Source organism: Aotus nancymaae, unplaced genomic scaffold, assembly GCF_030222135.1.
Source record: "Aotus nancymaae isolate 86718 unplaced genomic scaffold, 86718_ANA_hifiasm-v0.15.2.pri h1tg000012l, whole genome shotgun sequence".
Taxonomy (NCBI): domain Eukaryota; kingdom Metazoa; phylum Chordata; class Mammalia; order Primates; family Aotidae; genus Aotus; species Aotus nancymaae.
The window spans coordinates 40,724,507-40,743,842 of NW_026988423.1; the positions used below are offsets into that span (position 1 = coordinate 40,724,507).

At 42.9% G+C, this 19,336-nt stretch overlaps 1 protein-coding gene across 4 annotated transcripts in view; it reads right to left on the bottom strand.

Annotated features, from left to right (window-relative positions):
• Nucleotides 1-18,867, bottom strand: part of ZNF713 (zinc finger protein 713) — a 61,842-nt gene extending 42,975 nt beyond the window's left edge. For 2 of the 4 annotated variants that reach the window (XR_010342425.1, XM_064375606.1), the window contains exon 1: nt 18,829-18,867. The gene's annotated coding sequence lies outside the window, so the exon portion shown is untranslated. The remainder of the gene's footprint in view (nt 1-18,828) is intronic. The other 2 variants (XM_064375607.1, XM_064375608.1) reach the window with 1 other exon arrangement.
• Nucleotides 18,868-19,336: the final 469 nt, after the last annotated feature.

Genomic DNA, 19,336 nt, shown 5'->3' on the forward strand with positions numbered 1-19,336 from the left:
TCCCAGTTACTCAGGAGGCTGAGGCAAGAGAATCACTTGAACCTAGGAGGCGGAGGTTGCAGTGAGCCAAGATCACACCATTGCACTCCAACCTGGGCAACAAGAGCAAAACTTCGTTAAAAAAAAAGAGAAAAAGAATCCTATGACTGACTGCTTCCTGCTCTCTGCAGTCACTCTCTGGTTTGCTCCTGAGGCTTCATTCACAGTGACCAGCTTTTAGGTGCTGAAATGTGCCATGTGCCAACCCTCCACCACCATGACAACACCTACTCCTTTTCTTGGTCTCAGGAAAGATTTTGACGTCACAGACCAGGTGAGGGTCACTCATTTACATCTTCCTTTTCCAGGTAGTTTTTTTGAGACACAGTCTTGCTCTGTTGCCCAGGCTGGTGTGCAGTGGTGTGATCTGGGCTCACTGCAACAACCTCTGTCTCCCAGGCTCAAGTGATTTTCCTGCCTCAGCCTCCCAAGTAGCTGGAATTACAGGCGTGTCACCAAGCCTGGCTAAATTTTGTGTTTGTTTTGTTTTGTTTTTTGAGATGGAGTCTCGCTCTGTTGCCAAGCTGGAGTGCAGTGACACAATCTCGGCTCACTGCAACCTCCGCCTCCCGGGCTCAGGTGATTCTCCCACCTCAGCCTCCCGAGTAGCTGGGACTACAGGCACACACCACCACGCCCAGCTAATTTTTGTATTTTTTAGTAGAGAGGGGGTTTTACCATGTTGGCCAGACTGGTCTCCATCTACTGACCTTGTGATCCGCTTAAAGTGCTGGGATTACAGGCGTGAGCCACTGTACCTGGCCAGTTTTTGTATTTTTAGTAGAGATGGGGTTTGACCATATTGGTCAAGCTGGTCTTGAACTCCTGACCTGAAGTGATCCTCCCGCCTTGACCTCCCAAAGTGCTAGGATTACAGGTGTGAGCCACCACACCTGGCCATAGGTAGCATTTTAAAAAAATCACTGTAATTATTTGTCTAGTAACCCATCTTCATACCTCACCATTGTGTTATGTTAATCGCCATGAAAGCAGGAACCTGGTCTATCTGATTAACTCTTTTATTAATATTTTTAATATCCAGTGTCTGGCACATAGAATGTACTTAATAAATATTTGCTAAATTTATAAATGAAAGGATTCTGGTGTTTGCTTTTCTAATTTTTTTTTAAAGATGGGGTTTCACCATGTTGGTCAGGCTAGTCTTGAACTCCCAACCTCGGGTGATCCGCCCGCCTTGGCCTCCAAAGTGCTTGGATTACAGATGTGAGCCACCACACCTGGCCTGCTTTTCTATTTTTAATTTTTAAAAAACTTTTAATTTTAAACCCATTTTAGAGTTACAGGAAAGTTGTAAAATAGTAGAGTTCCTGTATACCACTCATTCTGCTTGTCGTAATGTTAACAGTTTACAAAACCACGGTACAATGCTCAAAACCAGGAAATTAACACTACTACAGTTTTTTTTTTTTTTTAAGGTAGAGTTCTGTTCTTGATGAGGCTGGAGTGCAATAGCATGGTCTCAGTTCACTGTAACCTCCGCCCCGCTGGTTCAAGAGATTCTCCAGCCTCAGCCTTCCAAGTAGCTGCAATTACAGGCACTGACTACCATGCCTGGCTACTGGTACAATAGTATTAACTCAAATTATTCACATTTCATTAATGTTCTTTCTCTGATCTAGGTATTGATACAAACGGCAGTAAGTTTTATTTTTCATTAGTTTTCTCCATTGAAATGTAATAGTTCCTTCAGCTATCTTTCATGAGCTTGATGCTTTTTTAAAAGATTCGAAAGCATTTTATAACAGTACATATATTTAAGAGACAGGGCAAAAGTTGAGAGATAGAGGTCACACGCCTGAGCATCAAGCCTGAGAGACCACCTCCCTGTTCAGACCCAGGCTCTGGTTCATTCTGAGCAATGCCATTCTGATTATGTAGTAAGATGAAAATTTGTCTTTACAATAGTTACAAGAGAAATTCACGCTATGTATCAAACACCAAACTGATGAGGTGAATTATAACAGCATGACAATGCAGGAGCAAGTAACCAATAGATTAACTTACTTACCAATGATTTAAACGGTTTAATAAACATCTAGTTTTATCACACTTTGTACTAGAATAATCTCAAAGATACAATGTATTTTAGCAAAAAAGTAAAATCCTATCAGTTTTCGATTCCTTCTTGTATACTGACATTCTTTTTTTTTTTTTTTTTTTTTCTGAGATGGAGTCTTACTCTGTCACTCAGGCTGGAGTGCAGTGGTACAACCTCAGCTCACTGCAACCCCTGCCTTCTGGGTTCAAACAATTCTCCTGCCTCAGCCTCTTGAGCAGCTGGGATTACAGGCACACCTCACCACGCCTGACTGATTTTTGTACTTTTAGTAGAGACGAGGTTTTGCCATGTTGACCAGGCTGGTCTCGAACTCCTGACCTCAGGTGATCTGCCTGCCTTGGCCTCCCAAAGTGTGGGGATTGCAGGCATGAGGCATTGTGCCCAGTCAGACTGACATTCTTAACTGTCATGTCAGTTGATGCAGCAACTTGTAAGTGATACAAAGGTCTTCTCTGTAGACTTAAGCTGCACTATGGCTACAGTGAAATCCTAATATGTGATCTGTTTAGTGAAGGTTAAATCCTTTGTGTTCACTTAAATCAGGAACAGCCAAAGGTAAGAGGTGAACTGAGCAAGGGGTGGCGGGATTGGTGGGTGCAGAGCTTCCATGCCCTCTCAGCATGGCAAGCTTCACCAATCTGGAAGTTCTCCAGACTCCTTTTTTTAGGGTTTCTATGGAGGACGCATTATAGAGGAAAGACTGATTAAACTACTGGACATCAGTGACTTTAAATAACTGGACAAATAATAATTGTATATATTTATAGAGTGCAATGTGATGTGTTAATATATATTTACATTGTTCATGTGGTGTGGCTGTGTCCCCACCCAAATCTCATCTTGAATTCCCACATGCTGTGGGAGGGACCCAGTGGGAGGTAACTGAATCATGGGGGCAGGTCTTTCCCATGCTGTTCTTGTGATAGTGAATTAAGTCTCATGAAATCTGATGGCTTTATAAGGTAGTTTCTCTGCACAAGCTCTCTCTCTCTCTCTGCCTGCTGCCATCCATGTAGATGTGACTTGCTCCTCCTTGCCTTCTGCCATGATTGTGAGTCCTCCCCAGCCATTGGGAACTGTAAGTCCATTAAACTTCTTTTGTAAATTGCCCAGTCTTGGGTATGTCTTTATCAAGCAATGTGAAAGCAGCCTAATTTCTTCTTTAGAAAGAAAGAAAAAAAAAAAAAAGAAAGCAGCCTAATACATATTGTGCAACAGCCAATTATCATATCTGTCACCTGACATACTTTTCAATTATTTGTGGTGAAAACTTTAAAAATCTACTCTTTTAGTAATTTTGAAATATACAATGCACTATCAGCCAGGCACAGTGGCTCACATCTGTAATACTAGCACTTTGGGAGGCTGAGGTAGGCAGATCACTTGAGGTCAGGATTTCAAGATCAGCCTGCCAACATGGTAAAATCCCATCTCTTCTAAAAAAAAAAAAAAGAAAGAAAGAAAACAAAACAATGCATTTTTATATTAGTTATCATTCTGTGCAATAGATCACCAAAACTTATCCTTCCTGTCTCACTGAAACTTTGTATCCTTTGGTCAACATCTCTCTAGCCCCCTCCCACAGAGCCCCAGATTCCAGTAACAAACATTCTACTCTCTACACATTCAACATTCTTAAGTTCCAGATTTTAAGTGAGATCATGCAGTTTTTGTTTTTCTGTGCTTGGCTAATTTTACTTAATACAATGTCCTCCAGGTTTATTTGTGTTGTCACAAATAATATAATTTCCTTCTTTTTAAAGGCTGAATAGTATTCTATTGTGTAAATATACATTTTTTAAATCCATTCATCCAGTGGACGTCTAGGTTGCTTCCATATCTTGACTACTGTGAATAATGTTGCAAAAACATAGGAGTACAGATATCTCTTTGGCATACCCATTTCAATTCCTTTGAATATATACTCAGGGCCTGGCACAGTGGCTCACACCTGTAATTCTAGCACTGTGGGAGGCTGACACGGGTGGATCACCTGAGGTCAGGAATTCAAGACCAGCCTGGCCAACATGGTGAAGCCCCGTCTCTACTAAAAATACAAAAATTAGCTGGGTGTGTTGATGCATGACTGTTAATTCCAGCTGCTTGGGAGACTGAGGCATGAGAATCACTTGAACCTGGGAGGCAAAGGTTTCAGTGGGTCAAGATTGTGCCACTGCATTCTAGCCTGGCTGATGGAAGGAGACTCTGTTTCAGATAATAATAATAATATATACTCAGAAGTGGGACTGCTGGATCATACTGTGGTTCAATTTTTTTTTTCGTTTTTTTGAGGAACTCCTGTAGTTTGTTGCAATGGCTGCATTAATTTACATTCCCACAGTGTATAAGTGTTCCCTTTTCTCCACTCTCGTCAATACTTTTGTCTTTTTGGTAATAGTCATTGTAACAGGTGTGAGTGCTCTCTCATTGTAGTTTTAATAAGCATTTCCATCATGATCAGTGATAACCATTTCTTCATGTCTCTGATGGCCATTTGTAGCATCTTTTTTTTTTTTAGAGGTAAATGGGAAATTTTGAATTTAATTTTCTGTGAGTGAGAGTGTCTGTTCAGGACATTTGTCCATCTTATTAAAATTGGCTTACTTGTTTTCTTGCTATTGAGCTCCTTATACATTTTGAATATTAGTCCCTGATACGGTTTGGATTTGTGACCCCACCAAGTCCCGTGTTGGCTTGGAAGGTAACTGGATCACGGGGTGGATTTCCCTCTCGCTGTTCTCATGATAACGATGAGTTCTCAGGAGATCTGATAGTTTAAACGCGTGTGGCACTTCCGCCTTTGCACTCTCTCCTCCCGCCACATGAAGAAGGTGCTTGCTTCCCCTTTGTCTTCTGCCATGCTTTTACGTTTCCTGAGGCCTCCCAGTCATGCTTCCTGTAAAGCCTGTGGAATCATGAGTCAATTAAACCTCTTTTCTTCAAAAATTACCCAGTCTCAGGTAGTTCTTTATTAGTAGTGTGAGAACAGACTACCACAGTCCCATCTCAGATGTATGGTTTGCAAACATCTTCTCCCAATCCTTAGTTTTTCTCTTCATCTATTGATTGTTTCCTTTGCGGTATAAAAGCTTTTTAGGTTGATTCAACCCTATTTGTTTACTTTTGCATTTGTGGTCATATCCAAGCAATCTTCGTCTAGACAAATTTCATGGAGCATTTTCCTCTCTGGTACTTTTATAGCTTCAGGTCTTCTCTTTAAGTCCTTAATTCATTTTGAGTTGATTGTCCATTGGTGATTAACTCTATCTTCAACCCCTCTTCTCCTTAGAGGTGGGGTGGGGTTTGGGGTTGGGACTTAAAGTTCAACCGTCTAATTACATGGTAGGTTCCTTTAGCCAGTAGCCTTCATCCTGAAGCTACGTAGGGACTTTGAGTCACCAGTCATCTCATTGATTATGAACAGCAAAAGATGCTCCTATCATCCCTATCACTCAGAAAGTGATGAGGGTTGGGCCGGGTACAGTGGCTCACACCTGTAATCTCAGCACTTTGGGAGGCTGAAGCTGGAGGATCACAAGGTCAAGAGATCGAAACCATCCCGGCCAACATGGTGAAACCCCGTCTCTACTAAAAATATAAAAATTAACTGGGTTTAGTGGCACGTGCCTGTAGTCCCAGTTACTTGGGAGGCTGGGCAGGAGAATCACTTGAACCCGGGAAGTGGAGGTTGAAGTGAGCAGAGATCAGGCCACTGTACTCTAGCCTGGCAACAGTGAGACTCCATCTCAAAAAAAAAAAAAAAAAAATGACCAGGGTTTTAGGAGCTCCGTGACAGGAACTGGACATGAAAACCTATTCTATATGATGTCAATTTGTCTAAGATGTTTTGTGGGGTTCGCTCCCACGTGAGGCCCCTCAGAATTGGGCCTCGCCATATGGTGAGCTTGAGCCTGGACACAGTTTCTCGTTGGAGGCAGTCGAGATTGGGGAAAGTTAAACTGAGATCAAAGGATATCTAAAAGCAACTTTGCTAGACGATAAGATGATACCTATGTGGTCTGAGAAGACATTGTGTTTATTCTCTGTTTCTGCTTTTTATGACTTTGTCTACCCATTTGCTGGGTCCTGTGCTTGTTCTTGTGACTGCTGTTTGCACAGTTAACAGGCTTACTGCCTCTCTGGTGCCCTGCATAGATAGTTAACTTTTTAACTTTAGCCTTCACTGCGGTTTGCACAGTTAACAGGCCTACTGCCTCTCTGGTGCCTTGCATAGATAGTTAACTTTTTAACTTTAGCTTCCCCCAACCTGACAATGAGACCCGTCTGGATGACTTGATTGTATCGGATTATGTACCTGATTTTACTATTGTGTTATCTGCTGCCTAAGCTTGTATCCCAGGACTTTCTGTTCCCTTTGATGTATGAGATATTGGTGTCTGTTCCTGCAAACGAAGTAGGACAAAGATATATATACTAACTGTGTGCAAAAATAAATTTGTCACTTAAGCAAAAGCTTACTTGACCCTCCGGACCTCTCTATGCTTTCTCTCTTTTCTTCCAGCGCACTCCCCTATTCAGGTTGGAACCCTCTTGCTGGCCAAGAGTCCCCGGCAGACGTGCCGGCCGACCGGGAGCCCAGAATGTTTACGATGTCAATATGTCTTATTAATGGTAATATGTCTCATTAACGGCAATATGTCTCATTAATGGCAATATTTACAATTATCACTTGGTTAAGGTGGTATCTACCAAATTTTTCTATGGTAAAAGTTACTATCTTTCCTTTTGTTGCTAATAAATATCCTGGGGGAAGATACTTTAAGACTACCTACAGGACGGAAACAGTGGCTCATGACTGTAATCCTAACACTTTGGGAGGTGGAGGCGGGAGAATGACTTCAACCCAGGAGTTTGAGACCAGCCTAGGCAACACAGTGAGACCCTCATCTCTACAAAAAAGAGAAAAAATTAGCTGGATGTTGTGGTGAGTGCCTGTTGTCCCAGCTACTTGGGAGGCTGAGGTGAGAAGGTTGGTTGAGCCTGGAAGGTCGACGCCACAGTAAGCTCTGATCATGCTACTGCACTCCAGCCTGGGTGAAAGAGTAAGACCCTGTCTCAAAAAAAAAAAAAAAAAAAAAAAGATGTACATATCTTGATTCTCAAACCCTCTAATTTTAGAATCATCAGTGTAACTCATCTACAACAATTATTATTATTATTATTTTTTGAGATGGAGTCTCACTCTGTTGCCCAGGCTGGAGTGCAGTGGCATAATCTTGGCTCACTACAACCTCTGCTTCCTGGGTTCAAACAATTCTCCTTCCTCAGCCTCCCGAGTAGCCGGGATTACAGGCACATGCCACCACAGCCTGGCTAATTTTTGTATTTTTAGTAGAGATGGAGTTTCACCATGTTGGCCAGGCTAGACTTGAACTCACTTCGTGATCCACCTGCCTAGACCTCCCAAAGTGCTGGGATCACAGGCGTGAGCCACTGCGCCAGGCCTGCAACAATTATTCACATAGTGTTTGCCTGATGGCGTTTTTCTATTTCCCTCTTACTAATTTATTATGGGAATTTTTCCAGGAAGGAAAAGCTGCTTCTTATCCTCCAGATTATTTGTTTATATCTATAGAGACTCATGGATACTTATTTTATTCTATGAGTTAAAAGTCGAATACTTTATTTACTTTATTGTACAAATTGTTCCAGCTTTGCCCTTTAGGAGACTCCTGTGTTATTTCAACCAGGCTTTCTCCTTTCTTTCTTTTTCCTTTTTTTTTTTTTTTTGAGACAGAGTCTCACTCTGTCACCAGGCTGGAGATCAGTGGTGTGATCTCAGCTCACTTCAATCTTCACCTCCCGGGTTCAAGCGTTTCTCCTGCCTCAGCCTCCTGAGTAGCTGGGACTACAGGTGCGCACCACCACGCCTGGCTAATTTTTTGTATTTTAGTAGAGATGGGGTTTCACCATGTTGGCCAGGGTGGTCTTGATCTCCTGACCTCATGATCCGCCCAACTTGGCCTCCCAAAGCACTGGGATCACAGATGTGAGCCACCACGCCCAGCCAGTATTTTTCCTTTCTTAAGCGCTTTCTCACTTCCTGGCAACATAACATATCAGGCTCTTGCATTTTCCTGCCCAGTCCTGGAATCAACCATTTCTCCAACATGTCCTGGTTCCTTTTACTGGAGAACAGGATTTAGAAAAAAAAATTTGGGTGCTAGGTGTGCTTATTGCTACTGGGGTATCATCGCTTCTAGGCCCTCTTAGCAGACATAGCTAGGAAATATGTAATATTTATATACATACACACACACATACTAACCATGTATATACACACATTGATTGTGTGTGTTTGTGTATATATACATATACACATACATATATATTAAATACCATGAGTTCATACTGATACCTGATTCCAATCTAATACCACAAGGTTCATTTTAGTCTTTACTTTTTCCTTACTGGTAACGTCCTTCTTCAACAGTAAAAAATGGTGGCTGGGCACGGTGGCTCACGTCTGTAATCCCAGCACTTTGGGAGGCCAAGGCAGGCAGATCACAAGGTCAGGAGTTCGAGACCAGTCTGGTCAACATAGTGAAACCCCGTCTCAACTAAAAATACAAAAAATTAGCCAGGTGTGGTGGCGGGCACCTGTAATCAAAGCTACTCAGGAGGCTGAGGCAGGAGAACTGTGTGAACCCAGGAGGTGGAGGTTGCAGTGAGCCAAGAGCACACCATTGCACTCCAGCCCAGGCGACAGAGACAGCCTGTCTCAAAAAAAAAAAAAAAAAATGGTGGCTCTCATTATCTACTTATTTATTCAATTGTGATATACATATAACATAGTTTTATAATAGAGTTGCTAACTCATACCCTTGTGAGAAACACATTTACTAACTTGATTACAGCATTTATGTGGAATTCTTTTCATTGTTAGCCTTATAGTACACAGTTAAGATACTGTTTCCGAAAGTTATTTAAGGTAAGTTTTCTTTCCCACCTCTTTCAATGTGGCTGCATCCTTCCTTTGTAACGAAGTTAGGTCCAATTTACTAGTGTTTATATTTGGTCTCCTCTATTTTTATTGTATTTATTCTCAGGTGGCTTCTCTCATTGCCTTGGTTTCACTGCTCATCCTTTCTGAGCTACAGAAACATAAATAAATCCACCCTCCTGGACACCCCCAGGTAGATGTCCCTTGTATTTCTCAAGCCTAAAATGTCCAAAACTCATTCTCAAGTCTCTTGCCATTAATTTGCCAAACAAAAAGGCAGGTCAGAATGGTGACTCCACAGCCAAACCGAATGGGTTTAATTCCCAGCTCCATGACTTTAGCTGTATGAGTCTGGCTGGGTAGATTACTCGACCTCACCAGGCTTCAATTTTCTCATCTATAAAACTAGGAAAAATAATAGTATCTACCTGGGGGTTTCCTGTGAGGATTAAGGAAAAGTAAAAATTTGTAAATACTTAGAATGTAACAGCACATGATGAGCATTCTCTCTCTCTCTCTCTCTCTCTCTCTCTCTATATATATATATATATATATATATATCTTAATTTTAACTCTGCTATTATATTTCCCATCTCAATGAATAGCAGCACCAAGCCTGAAACCCGAATGGCATCTTGACCTCCCTCTTTCTCCCTCAGGCTGTCCAATCAACGTCACATCCTGGTATACGTATCCCTTTGATATCTCGTGAATGTTTCGGATCTTCATCTTCGTGTCTACTACCTACCTTGGTTCAGGCCACCATCACTTCACACTTTGATTACTGCCATTCCCATCTAACTTGTCTCCTTGACTTTAGTCTAACCTTTTCTTCATACTGCAGCCAGAGTGATCTTTCCTATACCCCTCTCTACCATGGAAATACCCTCATTTTACTTTTTGGCAAATATTAAAACACAAATTTTAGTAAATATTAAAAAATAATGAAAATCATCTATAATGTTATCACCTAGAGACAACCAGTTAGCTTATTTTGGGATATATCATTTCAGGCTTTTTCCATGCATACACACACTAACATACACATGCACATATCATTAAATGCATAATTTTCTTTTTAGAAACCTACATTTTAATTGACAATACTGTGGATCTCACTTCATGATGGAAAACAAAAGTTGAAACATTAATTTTCTTTTCTTTTTTTTTTTTTTTCCCCAAGATGGAGTTTCGCTCTTGTTACCCAGGCTGGAGTGCAATGGCATGATCTCGGCTCACCGCAACCTCTGCCTCCTGGGTTCCGGCAATTCTCCTGCCTCAGCCTCCTGAGTAGCTGGGATTACAGGCACGTGCCACCATGCCCAGATAATTTTTTGTATTTTTAGTAGAGACGGGGTTTCACCATGTTGACCAGGATGGTCTCGATCTCTTGACCTCGTGATCCACCCGCCTCGGCCTCCCAAAGTGTTGGGATTATAGGCGTGAGCCACCGCGCCCGGCCGAAACATTAATTTTCTTAATAGATTCATAATATATTCCTTTACATGCAATAACCAAAATTTATTTCATTATTAATAGACCTTTAGGTTATTTACTTTCTTATTTTCATTCTCTTTTTTTTTTTTTTGAGAGAGAGTCTTGCTCTGTCGCCAGGTGCCAGACTGGAGTGCAATGGCGCGATCTCGGCTCACTGCAACCTCCACCTCCTAGGTTCAAGCAATTCTCCTGCCTCAGCCTCCCGAGTAGCTGGGACTACAGGTGCACGCCACTACGCCCAGCTAATTTTTGTATTTTTAGTAGAGACGGGATTTCACCATGTTGGCCAGGATGGTCTCAATCTCTTGACCTCGTGATCCGCCCGCCTCAGCCTCCCAAAGTGCTGGGATTACAGGCGTGAGCCACCACACCCGGCCTACTTTCTTTTTTTCTTGTGGTTATAGACAACAGCAAACACTGTTAGACATACAGTTTTAGAATGTTTTTGCCTGATTAGTTCCTTAGGAAAAGTGTAGCTGCAGGGTCAGAGAAAAGACAAAATGCTGTATAGAAAGGTTGTATCAATTTACATATTCATCAACAACATATGAGACCATTAACCAATGCCAGGCCTTGTTCTTTTGAAATACATAAACATATTTAACCACTGCTTTAACATGCACTTCTTAGATATATGAGACAGAAGTTTTTATACTTTTAGCTTTATCTTTAAAATAAATTACCCTTTTGTGTCATCTGTCCATTTTCTACTATTGTCTTTTTCTTACTGATTTGCAAGAGTTCTTTTTTTTTTTTTGAGACGGAGTTTCGCTCTCGTTACCCAGGCTGGAGTGCAATGGCGCGATCTCGGCTCACCGCAACCTCCGCCTCCTGGGTTCAGGCAATTCTCCTGCCTCAGCCTCCTGAGTAGCTGGGATTACAGGCACGCGCCACCATGCCCAGCTAATTTTTTAGTATTAGTAGATACGGGGTTTCACCATGTTGACCAGGATGGTCTCGATCTCTTGACCTCGTGATCCACCCGCCTCGGCCTCCCAAAGTGCTGGGATTACAGGCTTGAGCCACCACGCCCAGCCGAAAGAGTTCTTTACACAGAAGGTAGTGTGCAGTAAAGGCATTAACTCAGCAGAACCAGATGGTCCAAACCCTGAACATTTCAAGGAAAGGTATCCTGGCCTGTCTCCTTGGGAGACAACCTCTACCCCTGGAATGTCCTACCAGTTAAGAGTGTCTTTGTTTACCTGAGGCCATGGGACATGTCCAGAAATTAATGTTAAGAAAGGGAACCTGTTACGTTGAGAACCTCAGGCCATGTGGTATTAGCCCCTCCTTTGGAAGGGCTGGAGAGTGAAGGTCAGCCACAAGGGTGGTCAGCTAAGCCTACGTGACTGGTGTTGGGGCTCAGAATTTGACATCACAAAAGAAAAGCCTCAAAAGCAGAAGTTTCTCTCTGGCCTTCTCCTGCCCTCCTGCCTCTCACCCCTCATTCTCCCCTGAAGCTAGGCTTAGAAACTAGAATTCTTCTTCCCCAAAACAGGTTACAGAAACAAAAAGCCTTGGCAGGTGTGGCTCACGTCTGTAATCCCAGCACTTTGGAAGGCCAAGGCAGGTAGATCATTTGAGTTCAGGAGTTTGAGATCAGCCTGGTACACATGGTGAAACCCTGTCTCTACTAAAAATACAAAAATTAGCCAGGCGTGGTGGCGGGTGCCTATAATCCCAGCTACTCAGGAGGCTGAGGCAGGAGAATTGCTTGAACCTGGGAGGCGGAGGTTGCAATAAGCTGAGATTGGGCCACTGCACTTCTGCCTGGGCAACAAGCAAAACTCTGTCTCAAAAAAAAAAAAACGGGGCTGGGTGCAGTGGTTCATGCCTGTAATCTCAGCACTTTGGGAGGCCAAGGTGGGTGGATCATGAAGTCAAGAGATTGAGAACGGCCTGGCCAACATAGTGAAACCCCGTCTCTACTAAAACTATAAAAATTAGCTGGGCGTGGTGGCGCACACCTGGACTTCCAGCTACTTGGGAGGCTGAGGCAGGAGAATCACTTGAACCCAGGAGGGGGAGGTTGCAGTAAGCCAAGATCGTGCCACTGCACTCCAGCCTGCTAACAGAGCAAGACTTCAAACAAGCAACAACAACAAAAAACACCCAAAACACAAACAAAACAAAACAAAAAAAACAAGAACACTTTTTCTTCAAAGGCAGTCATAAAACCTAAAAATATTACCCTAATTCCCTGCTTTCTGTATAAGAACTGGTCATAAATTATTTGACCTTGGCCAGGCGCAGTGGCTCACGCCTGTAATCCCAGCACTTTGGGAAGCCAAGGTGAGCGGGTCATCTGAGGTCAGGAGTTTGAGACCAGCTTGGCCAACATGGTAAAACCCTGTCTCTATTAAAAATATAAAAATTAGCCAGGTGTGGTGGCGGACGCCCGTAATCCAAGCTACTCAGGAGGCTGAGACAGAATCGCTTGAACCTGGGAGGTGGAGGTTGCAATGGGCTGAAATCGCACTACTATACTCCAGCCTGGGTGACAAGAGGGAAACTCCCTCAATAAATAAATAAATAAATAAATAAATAAATAAATAAATAAATTCTCTGACCTACCTTGTTTCATTGTAGGTCATAAGACCCCCATTCCAGAGTGGTTCTACCCCATACCAGGCAAGAAGGAATGCTTCCCAAAGAGAATCTGAACAAACAGGCCTGGCTGCATCTTCCCATTTAATCTATCGCGTGAGATCACACCCTTTTGTCCAGTCGTATTTCTAAATGGCTGTCCATACCTCAACATAAACTGGAGAGTTTTCCCTGTATCATTGGGTCTTCATTCTGAAGGCTCCCATGTCACATAAAACTATGATCAAATAAATTTGTATGCCTTGTCCCCTATTACTCTGACTCTTTTTGTTGTTAATGCTTTTCAGTGAACCTTCAGAGAGCAAAGGGGAAATTATAAAACTATGATCAAATACATTTGTTATGCTTTTCTCTTGTTAACCTGTCTTTTGTTATAAGGTTTTCTGTCATGACGCTTATGACAGGGAGAAAGGGGATCACCCCTACACCAGCCCCCAATTAAAACCCTGAACACCAAGCTTGAGTGAGCTGCCCGGGTTCCAAATGGCACAAACACAAAGCTCTCACACATCGTTCCTTGGAGATTTAAATGTTACCTGTAAAATTCCATGGAGAGAGAGGACAATAGGAAGCTTGCACCTGGTCTCTCCTGGACCTTGCACCTTGCTCTATGTGCTTTTTTCTGTCGCTGATTTTTTTTTTCTTTTTCAGATCTAGAATCTAGACCTGAAGACTGTTGTTGACTTTTTTTTTTTTTGGAGACAGAGTCTCACTCTGTCACACAGGCTGGAGTGCAGTGGCCTGATATCAGCTCACTGCAACCTCCACCTCCCAGGTTCAAGTGATTCTCATACCTCAGCCTCCCAAGTGGCTGGGATTATAGGCAACTGCCACCACAGCCAGCTAATTTTTGTATTTTTAGTAGAGATGGAGTTTTGCCATCTTGGCCAGACTGGTCTTGATCTCCTGACCTCAGGTGATCCACCAACTTTGGCCTTCCAAAGTGCTACACAGTACTTGCTGAAATCTAGGAGTTCTAGCAAATCACTGAATCTGGTGGGGGGGTGGTCTCAGGGACCCAAGAAAATAGACAGTAACCAGCAACTCCCGTGTCATAACACACACACACACGTAGTCTCCATTCCACCATCTTCTGTCTTTTATTTTTGTTCCTTTTTAAAGACGCTATTTTGTAAAATTTCTGCATTGTAAAATTTGTTTTTTCCTCTATGGAGCGGTCCTAAGTGTGTGTCAAGGTTTTGTTCTTTTTATTCTTTATATAACTTAAACACATTAAGTCATTTTTTTAACTCAAGTTCCACACGTTTTTTTACATAAGCTCACAAGGGAAAAACACGGGAATATATAGAGTAAAATATGAGGGCCCTTCAACTCCTTTTTTTAAGACGGAGTTTGGCTCTTATTACCCAGGTTGGAGTGCAATGGTGCGATCTCGGTTCACAGTAACCTCTCAGCATTTTGTATCATCAATATGTTTTTCTTCATTTGAATTCTATTATTATTTGTGAGCTTAAACATTTTTGTTTGTTATTGGTTATCTGTATTTCATCTGTATTTCATCTGTATTTCTTTTCTTTTTTTTTTTTTGAGATGGATTCTTGCCCTGTCACCCAGGCTGGAGTGCAGTGGCATGATCTTGACTCATTGCAACCTCTGCCTCCCAGGTTCAAGTGATTCTCCTGCCTCAGCCTCCCAAGTAGCTGGGACCACAGATGTGTGCCACCACGCCTGGGTAATTTTTGTAGTTTTGGTAGAGACAGAGTTTCACCATGTTGCCCGGTCTGGTCTCGAACTCCTGATCTGAGGTGATCTGCCTGCCTCAGCCTCCCAAAGTGCTGGGATTACAGGCGTAAGCCACCACTCCCAGCCAGTCATCTGTATTTCTTCTATAAATTGCCTATTTCCTTCGGTACACATGTGCTATCACAGTCTCTCTCCCTCCCTTTCTCTCTCTCTCTCGTTATTAACAAACATTCTTTACTTATAATGGATATCAATCCTTTGTCTCTCACATATTATGTGGTGCAAATGTTATCTTCAAATCTCTCATCTATTTTTAGCCCTTTGTTCTTTTCAAACACAGCAATTTTAAATTGTGATATAATCAAATAATGAATTTTTGCCAGAGGGTTTTGTGTCCTATCTGAGTAGTCTGGTGTGGACAGTGCAGGAGTGCAAGCGTACTTTTTACTAAATCATAAATACATTAATATAATCTTAACTTGTGATTTTTATAAACAAGGGTTTACTACTTCCCACTTCAGATTCATAGATGACAGTCCATTTTAGTTGAGATTTACTTTTCTCTTTTCAATGATTTACTTTTTTAAATTAAATAAGTGGACATCACTTCTCTTAATCTTTCTTCTCTCTTGATTTATATTTTCATACCTTGCCTTGCAAGTCACATTATACTCTTGTTCCTGTAAAACCACTGTGTATCATTAACTAGTGTGGGTGAAATAAAAATTACAACTATGCCCTAGACACAATTTTTCTATAAAATAACCATGCAACTTTGGAAAAGGTATTTAGACTGAGCTTTAGTTTCGTTCATATTTATATTAGAAAGTTGAGCCAGGCGCGGTGGCTCACGCCTGTAATCCCAGCACTTTGGGAGGCTGAGGCAGGCGGATCACCTGAGGTTAGGAGTTGGAGACCAGCCTGACCAATATGGTGAAACCCTGTCTTTAAAAAAAAAAAAAGGAAAGTTGAAACTGAATTATTTCTTAGTTCCTGTATATAAACTTCTAATTGTCCATATTTATTTGCTGATGAACTTATCAAATAGTAACTTTTTCGTGTGGAGTTCATTCAAAACTTAATAGTTTAACGCCTTAATCTATGCTAGGAATTGTTCCAAGTATGTGTGGGAGTAGGCATACGCCTTAATTTTTTTTTTTTTTTTTTTTGACACAGAGTCTCACTCTGTTGTCAAGGCTGGAATGCCGTGGCACAATCTAGGCTTACTGCAACCTCTACCTCCCGAGTTCAAGCACAATTCTCCTGCCTCAGGCATGCACCACCATGCCCAGCTAATTTTTGTATTTTTAGTAGAGATGGGGTTTCCCCATGTCGCCCAGGCTGGTCTCGAACTCCTGACCTCAGATGATCCACCTGCCTCTGCCTCCCAAAGTGCTGGGATTACAGGTGTGAGTCACCAAGCCCAGTTTTTCCTTAATAGTTGATTCTCTTATGTATCTGTTATATCAGGATAATTCTTCTTATATCTTTATAAGAATTCTCTTAAGGGATACATTTTTTTTTCTTGTAACAATGATTTTATTGAGGCAGTTTTAATCTTATAGCAGATTACAATTCTCAATTCATTTTGATATTATAACTGTTATGGACTAAATTATGTTCCACACCCCCAAATATGTTGAAGTCCTAATCCCCAATGTGACTTTATTTGAAATAGGGCCTTAAAGATTGTAATTTTTTTTTTTTTTTTTTTTTTTTGAGACAGTCTTACTCTGTTGCCCAGGCTGGAGTGCAATGGTGTGATCTCGGCTAACTGCAACCTCAAGCAATTCTCCTGCCTCAGCCTCCTGAGTAGCTGGGACTACAGGTGCGCACCACCATGTCCTGCTAATTTTTTTGTATTTTTAGTAGAGACGGGGTTTCACCATGTTGACCAGGATGGTCTCGATCTCTTGACCTCATGATCCACCTACCGTGGCCTCTCAAAGTGCTGGGATTATAGGCGTGAACCACCGCGCCCAGCGACACCAACATATTCTAAGAACTATAACTCATACAGATTTATATAGTCCTCTTTTCTAATGAAATTTACAAAAAAATCTGAACTCCAACAAATTAAACTGCTTTTTTTGGGAAAAAAAGAAAAAGAAAAAAAAAGTGCAAGAGTGTAAGGCAAAGCCGGATGCAATATCAAGATCATAAAGGGCTTGGAGGGCATCACTAAGGAAGTAGAACACTATCCTGATGGCAGCAGGGAGCCACATGCAAGTTTTCAGCAACATAGTGACTTTCAAGCAACGTTTATAATAACTAGCTAGCTAGAACACACTAATTGCTACAACCTATTAAGTGCTACAATCTACCTTTTAGAAAATTATGTTTTTTTTTTTTAACTTTTCTGTATCTTTTAAATGCCTCACAATTCAAATTAAAAGAAATAGATCAGGCCAGGTGTGGTGGCTCACACCTGTAATCCCAGCACTTTGGGAGGCCAAGGTGGGTGGATCATCTGAAGTCAGGAGTTCGAGACCAACCTGACCAATATGATGAAACCACATCTCTACTAAAAGTACAAAAATTAGTCAGGCATAGTGGCATGTGCCTGTAATCCCAGCTACTCGGGAGGCTGAGACAGGAAAATCGCTTGAACCCAAGAGGCAGAGGTTGCAGTGGGCAGAGATCGCGCCATTGCACTCCAGCCTTGGCAACAAGAGCAAAATTCCGGGAAAAAAAAAAAGGAAGAAAGAGATCATTATATGAAAGGACATAATTAAAGGAAATTTGCTTAAAACATTTATTTTATATTTTGAAACAAGGTCTAATTCTATTACCCAGGATAGAGTACAGTGACATGATTCTGGCTCACTGCCACCTCCATCTCCTGGGCCCAAGCCATTCTCCCACCTCAGCCCCCCGAGTAGCTGGGAACTACAGGCACACACCACCAAGCACAGCTAATTTTTCTAGTGTTTTTGGAGCGACGGGGTCTTGCCATGTTGCCCAGGCTGGTTTCCAACTCATGAGTTCAAGTGATACTCCTTCCTCTGCCTCCCAAAGTGCTGCAATTGCAGGTGTGAGTCACCACAACCGGCCTAAACATTTTAAATGAAATAAATACACATATAATTAGTGCAGAAACTGTCAGGGCAGTAAAAGGAAAGAATCTAGAAACATCCGGGCGAACGTCTTGTCTCAGGCCTTTAATTCCAGCAGTTTGAGAGGCCCAGGCGGGAGGATTACTTGCGCTCAGGAGTTCAAGACCAGCCTGGGCAACATGATGAGACCCGATCTCTTAACAACAACAACAACAAAAAGTGGAGGGAGGTGGTGCGCACCTGTGGTCCCAGCTACTAGGGAGGCTGAGGCAGGAAGAGCTCTTGAGCCCAGGCTCGAGGCTGCAGTGAGCCATGATTGCACCACTGCACTGCAGCGTTAAGTGACAAAGTGAGATCCTGTCTGAAAACAAAAACATCAATAAACAGAAACACACCTGAGTATATACACGCCTGCAAAATGTAATTAAAGTGTCACTGCAATTCAGTGGAAAAGTGACTCAACGGAGTCAAGGCAATGAGAGAAAAAGGCAAATCTCTACCTAACCCCTTACCACAAATATCATACCCAATGAAATACAGATAAAAAGGGGAAAAAGAAAAATATTGTTAAAATTATTTAAACGTCTTAGAAGAAAATAAAGGCAACGTTTGCATAAAGCTGAGATGAGGAAAAACTTTCCCCCAAAATGATACCTATGGACGCCTGCCCAAAAATAAATTGCAGATTTTTTTCAGCCTTAGAGTCATTCGCAGATAGTAGTGGACAGTGTGTTTATAGTACTGGAACGGGGAAGACCTTCCTATAAAAGACCAAAAATCCGAAAGGGACACGGGGCGGGTGACAGGAAAGGGGACCGCTGCCGCCCCTCCCCCGCCCGCCCGCCTCCTGCCACCTCCGCCTCTTCCCAGAGCGCACTTACCTTTGCAGACAAAGGGCGCTCCGGCAGGCTCCGCCCCCTGACGCCGCCGCCGCTGCCGCTGCCAGTGTGGACCCGGGCGGGAGAGGGTGCCGAGGGCCCCGCCGCCTAAGCCGATGACGCCGGGTGACTGGGCTGCTGGGGCCGGTCCAGCCTCGGGCGCGCCAGACCCACGCTGACTACAGCCTCCCTGCAATGGCGGCGCGTGGTGCTGGCCTCGGATCCCCAATACGCATGCGCCGGCTGCGTCCGAACCCGGTTTCCTCATCGCGGGGGCTCCTGACTCCCACCAGCTCCCCCCGGTCTGCTTTTCACCTGTGCTGTGCAGACCCCAGGGGCCGCGGCCTCTGCCCCCAGCCCTCCCAGAACCTCCCGGTCGGAGAGGGCCGATGGGGACGGGCCGCGGACCAGTCCCGTGGTCCCTGCCAATCAGAAGCGTTGGACTGTCCGTCTCCATGATGACGGTACAAGCCTGTTCTCAGCCCTGGAAACACCCCTCCTTCCCATCAAC